Raw genomic sequence first — 12,020 nt, 5'->3', positions numbered from 1 at the left:
TGGAATATTTCTGAAAGGGGACTGCCTGAGCCACAGTGTGAACACAGAAGCTGGGAAAACAGGCTAATTACTTCACATGAAACAACAGAATTATTTATTATTTCTAGCCATTGCTTTTTAGGAAACATTGCTAAAAATAAACCTGAAGTTTACATAACAGTGGCATCAAAGACTTGACTGCACCTGGTCTGCCTGTAGAATTTTTCACTTTTTCCTTTTCACTTCTGAGCCGCAAATAAAGCTCTAGACAGAAAATACTGCCCAGTAGCTCTACATGCTAACCCAAGGCTCAGGACATGCATGTTCAAGTCTCTGTTTTACCAAAAGTCTCCTAAATGATGATAGGTAAGTCATTTAGGGCACTTGGCTGAAATGAGCAATAAAAGTGATAGCTCAGTTTACTATCTGTAGATATGACTGTATTCATCCTCCAGTGTCTTGGGGCTAATCACATAGAAAGTAATGCTGTGGAACTCATAGACATGAAGTCCCCATACAGAGGGCCTGGCATGGGCAGGTGCCAGAACAACGAGGTGCATGTTGGCCTATTGCAATGGGGTGGGGAGGCACTGTCTTTTCTGGATGAGTGGTGAAAAACAATAGTCCAGGATTTCCTAACAGCCATGGGGGGTGCTCTGGGCCCCTGAAGCTCTGAGTCCACCAGGACTCCTCCAGCGTGCTGCAGCATCATCTGAGGCTTAGACCTCCCATTCAGGGCTCAGAAAGTGGACACTGAACAGATAATACTTCCTTCCGAAAGCCCATCCATCATACAGGTCACATTGGTCTGTGTTGGAAAACAGAAACACAGAACAAAACAAAAATAAATGCAAAACTAAAGTTTTGTTTTGTTTTTAAGGAGAGAAGAATAATAGTTGTAGTATGTGTTGTACATAAAGCCAGGGAGGATGCAGCTACAGCAGCCACAGGTCTGCCCTCCTCACCTTTCTCTTATGGAGTAGTTTTTAAGGTCAGAGTCAGAGAGAGAAATAGGTGCTTAACACCTACTTAGAGCACTTCAATTCCTCTTTTGAACTTGCCGGGGCACAAGGAGCCCCCTTGTCCCAGCGCTGGCCCAGGGTGCCTGTGCTAGGGCTCAGCTGGGACCCGGGACAATGCGGCCCCTGTTCTGGGCCTGGCTGTCACACAGAGACTATAATTATCTCTCTTCTAATGACCAGCCAGGCAAGATAACAGTTTTTATGCTATGTTTAGAAAACAATGTCTTACTACAAATTGTCAGTTCATTCGCCTGTAAAAGAGCCTCTCTAACAGCCCTGGCGCAGCTGCCATTATTTGCGTCCCGGTTCCTTTATTTGCTGCACGTTTCACACTTGGAAAACTTGGGTAAATGCGGCACAGGCAGCGCAGCCTCCCCCTGCCACGGAAGAGGCTCAGAGAGGCACAGAAGTGCCCAGAAAATCTGTAGCCATTTAGATTGTATCTCTATTAGTAAATTACACTCTGACTGGCTGGCTCACAACAGCCTGCATCGTCCTTGTGAACTCTTTCAGCCCCCGACCCAGAGAGGCTGCAGGCAGGGCTGTAAGCACTGCGGCGGGGAGCAGTGAGACTGCCTCTTACTGACTCCTGATGATGCCCTGCAGGAAGCAAGCTGCTGCAAAAAGTGGGATGTGAAGGGACTTGCTGCACATAAAACAGGACCACGTATTACTAACGAGCTTTTCTTCCAGTGCTGCGGCCCACAGGCAAGTCGGGGATCTACTGAAATTACGTAGGCTCCTAAGGCATCTATGGGGTAGCTGTACCAGCCAGCTGAGATTGCAGTCTGTATGGATATATCTGACCCTTGCAAACACTGGGAGGTATCAGAAGTGGACAGTCCTGACAGCACGGCTTATCTACCCAAGTATTTGCTCTGGGCTCTGCAAACGTTTTGCACCAAGCTCTGCACTGGAGCAGCTGTGTCTGAGGGCTGCTCCCACATCCTCTACCAGTGCCCTGCCAGCAGAGGAACAGAGCCTGCTCCTTCTGTCTGCAGCCAGCTCGCCCTCACCTCTCTTGTCACCTTCTGTGAACTGGCATCTCTGCTCTCCTCTGCAGCAGGACATGGCTGAGTCACCTTGGGCTTTCTTTCCTATTCAGGCTCATTCTTCAGCAAATGAGGCCTGGAAAAAAAATAGAAAGTGTTGATCAGAAAGAAAATTTTCCAATAACTTGGAACCAGCAATATTTCTCATGAAACTGTATTTTAATTTAAAAAAAATAACACCATCTGAAGCTTTTGCTTTCCCTTTTGAAGCAGAGCACCCAAATCTATAGCTCGTATCCCAAACTGGAAACACATTTGCTTTCAGAAGCGCATTTATAACTACCTCTGCTTCATTCAAATAATCTATGTTTAAGCAGTTTTTAACCTGACAAGTTTTACTGTCATGACTGAACTGGCTTTCTAGCACCCATTAAGTCCATCCTACCTTTGCTTTATCTCCAGAGCTTCAGAGTACATCAAGAGGTCAGTGGCACATTAAGAACACCGTATGTGTCAGTTATCCTTAATGTGTCTCATTCTACAGGTCATCACACAGACACAGATCTAAAAAACATTTTCAAGATCAACTTGCATTTGCAAACTGTTTTTCATCCTGTCACCTTATAAAATAGCTTTGTAAATGTAACACATGTAACGCAGCCAACAGTCTCTCAGCTGGCAGCTGGTTTCATATGAAAAAAAAACACATAATTGCCAAGTGACAGTTTTACATGTGCCAAAATTTCTGGGAAAATTCTGAATGGTTTTGTCTAGCTTCATGCACTCCTTTAATGTCCCCACCAGAATGAGCTGGGGATTTCCAGCACCTCCAGGCTTGTATATAAAACTGTGGAAATTTTTACCTCTCCAAAATCATTTGTTTACAGGGAAGTTTGGACATGGTTGGCTCTGCGCCTCTCATTCTCCCTGACATGTTCCTTCAGGGATTCAGAAGGATCTGTTCTTTTTATTTTCCCCAAATACGTAGTTTACCCTTGAGTCCATAGAACAAGGGTGAGACACAGAGGAAAGCTGGCAGCAGTGCTGTGTATCCTGGCCCTGGTCACCTTCAGTGAGTCAGAATTACGAAAGGGTAATGGCTGTGTGACTCCGGGGGCTATTTTCACAGCTGCTAGCCAGCTGAGGACAATGGGAGCCCATCCTGCTCACCTTGGTGGGAGCCCATCTTTCTCGTCTCTCTTGCAATGCATCTGCAGCACTCCAGCATTTTGTTCTCCCGGGCTTGGTGGAAGAAGTTTTTGAACATGAGGCATATGAAGAAACAGAGGCTGTTTGGAAATGAGGTTAAATGGGAAGGTGAGGAGTGTCCAGATGAGGGAGGGGAAATGTTAGAGAAATTTAGAGTAGTTGCAATGGAACAACTTGGTACAAATTGGATTGCTTGCAAAGTCAAATACAGGCATCACACAAGTCAGACAACTCTCCTTTCACCCTGCTTTGGGGACAGACTTTCTACCAAACTGCATCTCAAAATATGTGGTAATTTGGAACATAAAGTCTCAGGCTTCCATGGTCTACATTTTCTATTCTCAGTGGTGAAATCTATGTGTAGAAAGAAATAGATAAATTAGGCAATAATTAGATTTGAAGTTTATATGGTAATCTCCTAAAGCCAAAGTTCAGAACAAACTTCCCGAGCGTGGAAGTGGATTATGCAATATTGAGGTCAGGTTTAATTTTGTTTTAAAAACAAAGACCATAAATTACAAGTTCCTGCTCCCAGTCCGTGTGATAAGCACAGTTTTTCTTTTTGATCTTGCGCTCTCAGAAACAGAATCCTGTGATTCATCTCTATGCCGAAACAGGAAGTTTTGAAAGATTCTAATATGCAAAATTAGTCAGTCAGTGTCAGCTTGGTGCTGAAACACATTTCTCAACAATTTCTGGCTGCACAGTCACAGTATTCAGGATGGGGCACTGGAGGCCACTTTCTCTGCCACCATGTTTTCTAGCTCTTCGAGTCCCCTCCAGGGCACTGGAGAGATTGAGGGTTGTCGTTCTGGAAGCATAGCCATCCCTCATGTGGTCTGCATGACCCATATGCTACAGAACTCACTCCTGCCAGTTGCTAAGGGCTGCCAACACACGTGCCATAAGGCTGCACAGCTTGGCCCACACTATGTCAGGTCTCTCACCAGCACTTCCACCAACAGCGTGTCTTCAGAAACCCAGCACTGCTGATAATAGCCTCATATATAATGCTGGCACCCATGCAAACCCATAGCTCACTTTCATCCCAAAAGCAGCATGGAGTCCCGAGATGTCTTCTGTAGTCATTAACAAATGGAAACAGTATTCACAGGTGAACAGTTTTCAAATGGCTCCCCGCAACAGCCATGTCTGGTGAGAGCCCTCACCTTGAATGTGCCTGTTGGGTTACAGGTGGGCTGCAGACCAGCACCAGCGAGAGGAATAAAACTGAAACAGCCTGTAGCAAAGCCAGAGCAGCAATGCCCACTAGCTGGGGTGGTCAGCCTGCTGCAGTAAAAAGCTGTAAGGTTCCATCCAGTGCCACATGACAGGGTAGTTCCAGATATTTTTTTAAAATTACATATATTTTCTGAATCCTTACCCAACCAGTCCATGGCTTTGGCATGAGGCATCAGTAGTCATACTGACTGCAAGAGATACTGAATTGGTTTTCTGTGAGATGTTGTATAAATTTACTAGCATGCTTAAAGGATCAGTTTTGCTTTTGACCTAGGCGTACAACTCACTTCTGCAGTAAAGGGATACATGTAGCTATAATAAGCAGAGCATAAACATCCTAAAGTTTCTCTAAATTTCTTCTTCTACCAAAAAAAAAAGCATCAAGTTTTGTTTGAACATGCTACAGAAATTCCAAGAAACATCCCCAGGGTGATGTGCAGTTTCTTCAGTGGCTTTAACACAAATTCTTCACTTTTAGACCAAGTATGTGCCTTCAGGGGAATTCTTACACACTACAATAATTCTTAGTTTGCAGGCAGCACAATAGCATAGTTAGTCAGTGCTCTTTTCATTGTGCATCCAACCTGAGAAACCACGTATCGCACTTTAAAAAGTCACTTTGACTTGTTAAAAACATTTTTTGGAAATATAAAATGGTGCATTTTCTAAAAAGTGAAAGAAACGTGGCCACGAATCTCATGCCACAAAGCTAGCTAGCACCGCCCTCGGGCACTGCTGAATAGCAGGTACTTCCCCTTGCCCTCAGTTTCTCAGGGAAACAGCAGTGACAGGGATTGATGGCACCTGGCTGGTGTCTGACTGATGTTAAGCAGAAGCAGTTAAATTAGAAAAGGGAAAGAAGTTCTTTGAAACAGTGAGCAAGCTCCAGCGTGCAGAGAGAGCACGGGCTCAAGCCTAGGAGTGAGGGGACAGACACATGAGCAGACAAGAGCTGTGGTGGGGAAGAGGACAGAGGGAGGGAGATTTCTGGACAGGGATTCATAGGTTTGATTTAACAGAGATTCCCAATGAGCCATAAAAGCTGTGTATCAAAATGAAAAAAATAATGCATAATACATTAACAGAAACCAGGAAAGTACAGTGTAATGACCCTCATAGAAAACATCATCTGCATAGTCCAAATTATATTTTCTCTGTGAGTGGGTGACATATTCTAAATGTATCTCTTCCTTTGCTGGAAGGGACAGGTCAGACCAGCATAATTGATGGTTACCTTGCCGAGACAGATGAAAAAGTTTTATTTAGGCTCTGAGAAAGGTCTGGCAAGTTAAATCATACTCTAGTTTTAAACAAATTACCTTCTTCTGAAAGAGCTGTGTGGAAAGTAGAGTAATCATTCGTCACTGTTACTTCAACCTTATGCTGGTTTAATTTCAAGGCACTGCATGAACCCAAAATGAGTAGTGCAGGGCTGCTTGGGTGTTTTTATTTGGCTCTAAATTGCTGGGTATAGCATCTCTTCAGTATGCCTACCTGAATGGAGCTATTTTGGACTGAATTCTTCTTGCAAATCTGCATAGAAACATTTCTTAAAGCAGCTCTGGAAAAAAGGACTTCTGTGCCCAAACTCTAAACCCATCCATACCACACTTCAACGACTTGAGAGTGACTTGACAGGTGCCCCATGAGAGGTACTGGCTACCCTACAGCAGTCCCCCTAGCCCTCTTCTGGGTCAGGGACCTCATGGAGCAGAGCAGGCATCATTTAAAACATAATGTGGCAGCCACAACAATCAAAGCTTTTGTAATAAGAAGTGATGAGAACCCTTAATCGGGGATAACCATATCAGAGCTATCTGTGGCCTCAGAGAGTTTGAACCCATGTTTCCTTCATCACCAAAATGGTCCCTGTCTCCTTTTAGCCCACACCCAGGGCTAAACAATAAGCAGTTGTTCTATCACCCAAGACCCCTCCCCAGCTGAGAAAGGGAATTGGGAAAAGGAGGGAAATTTGTGGGTTGAAATTTAAACAGATTTAGTAAAATAAGAAAACCAGTATCAATACTAACAGAGAGAGAGCGCAGACACCACCCCTACAGCCCCAGCAAGCTTTCCCATTTATAGTGAACCTGACGTTAATGTTATAGAACACACCTGTGAGCCAGCCTGGGTCAGCTGCCCTGGATTTCACTGCTGATGGCCTTGATCACCATACCACAGCTGGCCACAAACTGAAACAAAATGTAACAGAAAATCTATTCTATAAATTTTATCCCTGCAAAACCAGGACAGTCCCCCATCATCAGACTCCAGGGCACAAAAGATTGGGATACCCCCATTCTTCATGATGAAGCAGGACCCCTGTGCAACCAGGAATGTCAAACGTGGGGTCAGAAAGAAAGCAAGTGAGAAGGGGCCTGACTTGCTGCTTGGAAGGGGCCTGGGAGCAGAGCAGAGCCAGAGACTCTGGCTTTGCTCTTGGAAGGAGCATGCATTTCACAGTAGCTCACTATGGCATAAAAAGTAGAGTGAGTCCAGGGAGAGGGAAGGTCCTAGGACCCTATGTCCTCTTCCCCATCTGAATGTCCAAACCGCAGGGCTGCAGCGAGGCTCCGTGAGCATCTTGACAGATCTTAGGATGCCAGACAGTCAACACGGTCACTGTGTCTTTCTGCAAAACAACGGACAGTGCAGTTGGGGTGACTCCAAGGGTGGTCTTGTTTCAGTAGGGGTGGGAGAACGTGCCCTCCTCGGTACCCTTGGGGATGCACCCTCGCTCTCAAAAAATCTCTTCAATCACTTTGTAGACGGCTGTCAAGAGATGAGGCCTCTGTGTTCTCCAGGGTCATTTTAGACTTTTGGGGCTTCTCCAAGCAGAGGTGATAACCTCTGACCACCTCTGAGCTAACACTGCTGTGCACGGGTAGCAAAGGTCTCAGGCCACAGGGGGAAACTCCTTGTATTATTTTGTCAGGCGCAATAGGCCTATGCCCATTTTAGGCAGCTGGCAGACCACCCAGCAGGCTGAACAGCCCAACCTGCCTGTAGTTACCTCACGCTGACACCATGAGCCAAGGCGGCTGAACTTCTTTGAGAAACAGGGCCGACAGCTACCTCTGTATAGCAGTATGGTGTAAACCAGCACATGTTCAAGAAATGGAACAGTGTCCAAGCCCTCAGCACCCATCTCTGAAGCAAAAGGCCTAAAAGGCAGGAAAAACTGCAGCAGCCATCCCCAGGCTGTCGAAGGGGTCACTACCGTGGGGGTGGAGGACCACTGCTGACCAGTAGTGTGGCCACAGAAAGGAGCTGGCAGTCCGTAGCTACTGCTTAGGTAAAGGAAATTGCTCAACATGAGTAGCCCTGACTGCAATTCTAATGCTAGCTGTGTATGTTAGTACAAAGACTCTTTAAGGCAAAAGCACAAGCTGCCCCCAGGCTCAGAAACTCATTTAGCAGTGGTTTGGTTGTTCATTTTATTAAACACACAATTGCCTAATGTGCAACATCCGATACTTCTTACAACTCCTCCACCACAGAGGAAGACCTGCAGCCATAAAAGCCTGTGTTTCCTTGTCGGCTCTTTCTGAGGTGCTGATAATTAAGCAGAGTGCACCATGGTGTTCTGCAGCTCAGCACCACCTCCAGGAAGCATTTTTGGGTTCTCGGTCCTAATTCCACCTGCCTCCGGCTGTCTGGCCAAGATGTGGGGTTTGCAACCACAGCAGAGGCTCCTCTGAAAGCTGAAGAACATTGAAGAATGCACATCGTACAGGAAACCTTGAGTTGCTTATTGACACCTCCCACAAACAGTGTGGGCAATTCATTTATTCTCTTTGATATGATAAAGTGTTATCATGTCTTATCTTTGCAGATGGTGCCAGTACAGATACTAGCTTTCTCTTGCTTCAATTATAGTAAGCTCCTTGCAATTTCCTTCATCTATGAAAGAAAACAGGTGAGCATTCACTCACCTTTTTTATAGCAGAAGGTGATGAGGTCTGTGATATTTTTTAGTTCCTGGATGCATATATTCTCTTTCAGAACACTCAAAGAGTAAAGTCCAGCATCCCATGCAAATAAGCTCACCCTTGCAAAATAGCACCTTGGATCTTACCTTTTGTGACCTGGCCTGGTATATCAACAGGGCAATCTAAGCCTCTGAAATGAAATATAGTTATCAACTCAGCTTTTCTGTCTCAGCAGAACTCATTACCTGCCTTTTTTAAAAAAAAACAACCACTTGGATACTTTTTTTTATGTACAGACTTTCAGACCAACACAGTGCACTGAGGGTATATCATTCCTTCCTTCTGGTAAGAAAGGGCGTGAAACTAAATCACCTGTGACAAGTGTTAGCTGTATTACCTAGTGTGCACCAAAATGAACAGCTATTGTGCTGCCGGGCAAGGTACAATACCATGGGGACAGAGTATGAGAATGAAACAAAGAAAGGGTTAAACAATTTTTTAAAAAGAGACAAAAGAAAACAAAAAAGAAATCTGAAATGTTTTATTCTAGAAGATGGCGATCAGCTCTTGTTTATCCAAACCAGTTTACTCACACCTACACCAAGCCCACTTGATTTTCCCATAAAGGGCACATATTTAACTCAACCCACAGTGCTTAGAGATCATGTTGTTAACTCCATGCTACTTACTCAGAGAGCTTTCAAACAAAGTCCACTTCTGTTTTTTTCTGGTGCCAGTGCTGCTGCAATATTACAACCCCTTGAGAAGGGGAACAATAACACACTCTATTGTGGTACAAAGAGAGCACACAAATTAATTTCTGCGGCGCGGGAGATTACAGGAAATAAACTGCTTACTCCTGCAGAGACAAAGCACGTGGCACCAGCAAAGAATTTCGGTTTGCATATGGAACGGACAGCAGTGCCTGACACCAAAAATCAAAGACTTAAAACCTACACTTCCATCAGAAAATGTTATAGTTTGCCATGCAGTGACAATTTATACGGATTTAAACCATCTGCTTGTTTGCAGCATGTAGCAGCTCACTCAGATCTTTATAAAAGTCAAGTTGCTAATAAAAGGTCAGTGTAAAAATCTTACTTTATATGCAGAAAGCATAGTTTGCTAACTCAGTCTCTTCCCTAACATTCATCTTTTTTCAAGGATTTGTGGTAAGGAAAAAGTAATCAACATTCTTTCAAATAGAAATTTGATTTTAAAAGGTAAAATAGGATCTGAACTGGGAAACACTGAAGGAGGTGCTTCTTACTACATTTGTACTCAACTTAACTGGGATTTAAGCACATGTTAGTGTAATGCATGTACTTAACTGCTTTCCTGGCATAAGGGTAACTTCTGTTATGGCAGTCTAAAGGATACAGATGGGACAATGTACTCTGATAAAGTTCCAGCATACAGTTTAGGAGATTTAATACTGAATGGTGACTAGTTACCGGTACTGACTGGGACTGCAAATACTGCATTAATGGAAATCTGATAAGGAGAGATCTCAGCAAAACTCATACTCCAGACTAACCCAAGGTAGAAACTTTTGGTTTTGTTTTAATGGCATCTATTCATTCAGTAAAGGAACAAAGTAACAATAGCTTTGTGTTTAATAGCAAAGTATCATTCTTGATCTACAGATAAAACATCCCCAAACCTCCCAGTAGAACTACACAGACTAAAAAGCCTGTCGTATGGATGAGTTGAAGCCCTGCTTCCCCTTTCCTTCCCAGAGAAATAAAAAAAAACCCACTGTGTTATTCCAGGTTGTTGCTCCCTTTCCCAGTTTGAAGTAGCAGATGCCATGCTAGTGCACAGTATAGGAGATCTCCTATGGCTTAAATCATGTGACTCCCTAGGCCCCAGATACAATGAATGCACACAGACTTCCCACACCGGAAAGCTTGGAGCCTCTAAGCCGGACACTTAATGGTCGTCAGTGTAAATCCTCCTGCACTTTCCCCCATATGACAGCCCAAGGTCTGAAGGCCAGGATCTCCCTTGAGAGTGTTGCCACCAGAGCTGTGTCACAGGATGTCTATGCATTTTTTCTGGCATGCCAGAGCCTAACATAGAAATTAATATGGTGGCCAAAAAAAAAGTTTCTTTACTATTATAACTTATTTCCATCAGGATACTAGCATAAATTGCACCAGCAAAAGTACAGAGTCCACAACAGGATGCTTTTGTGTGTAGCTGTGACAACAAATCTGTTAAGTAAATCTAACAGCCTCGTCTAAATGCTTCTGTTAACTCTCTTATTGATAAAATATCTGTTATTGCAGGCTAAGGGGTCTGCTGAATTCATTTGCCTCGAACAGGCTTTACATATGAACTCCTTTTGGCCTCTTTCTGCAGGAAACTCATAATAGTTTAGGAAAAAAACACCACTTTCTGTTGCCTTGAAAGGCGATGCCACCAGCAGACTAGGCAGAGACTGCAATTGCAGCCAAGCCTGAGGTAGTGCCACCCAAGAGGACTGGAATGGCTCCTGGAGTAGCTGGCCCTGGCTTGGGGACAGCAGGGCCTTCAGAAAGCAATGAGAAGTCTTGCACAGCATCAGTGATACAGGTGCTTACACATTTTGTGAAACAGGAAAAGTTAAGTAGTATTGGATTCTTTCCACAAAGTACACAGCAACCCACTCATGAAGCTAGGTTTTACATGGATCCTTTGCCATCTCAGACCTTTTCTATTCTAATTAAACTGGAGATGAAAATACCTCAGCACCAAGCCAAATACTGTCAGGACAAATTCTCACAGCTCTCTTTGACTTTAAAAAAGATGCCGCTGCTGAATTTGTTCACTGCAGATTTTGGGAATGCTCATATTAAGATGCCTTTTCCAGAGCTTAAGTCAGTGCCAGTATAGTCTTTAATGGTGCATGGTGGTTCTGCAAATTACCTGCGACTCTTCTTTGTCTGGGATTGACCTGAAGTGAGAACTCGTTGTGGGGGGAGTAATTTTTTGATACCTCTGACGTGGTGATGGGTTGAGACAATGTAAGTGAAGAGAAAAGCATCTAAGTTCCTCTGAATGCTCTTCTACAGCTTGTTGCTATTATTTCCTTTGGCAGCTTCACAGTGGAAATACACTGCAATAAATGCTTAAAATAGGTATTTCTTCCAGGAGATGGGCAACATTTTTTCACAGAAACTGACAGTAACAGCAGAATATTACCACATAACTGCTCTTGCTGCTATGGCTTGTACAGTCTGGGGTCACCCCAACCACACTGTCCATCATTTTGCACAGACACAGTCACTCTGTTGAGCCACTTTCCACACCCCCAGGATTCAGTTCGTTGTCTTCTGAGCAACCTCTGTTGCTTTCAGCTTTAGCAGCCTAGCAGGAGGGTTGTTTTAGGGACATCATTAAGGAAAGACATAGTACTATTAGGAAGTGATACTGTTAGTATGTCCTGCCATTCGAAGTTCACTGGCCATAGCACAGAAGCAAAAATCAGAGATGCAGCTGATCCATGTAAAAAGGGTTATAAATTATATAAGCCTAGAAATGGCTGAACTCAGTTTAGTCTAGCATACCATTTTAGTCATCCTCACTCAAGAAGCAGGTGGCTTGCTTGAAAAAGAAAAGCAATTCAAATAAAAAATGTGGAAACATTGTATATGAAGACA

Source organism: Nyctibius grandis, chromosome 1 (assembly GCF_013368605.1).
Source record: "Nyctibius grandis isolate bNycGra1 chromosome 1, bNycGra1.pri, whole genome shotgun sequence".
NCBI lineage: Eukaryota > Metazoa > Chordata > Aves > Nyctibiiformes > Nyctibiidae > Nyctibius > Nyctibius grandis.
The sequence above is the reverse complement of the archived record's forward strand: the minus strand, read 5'-3'. Positions refer to the sequence as shown.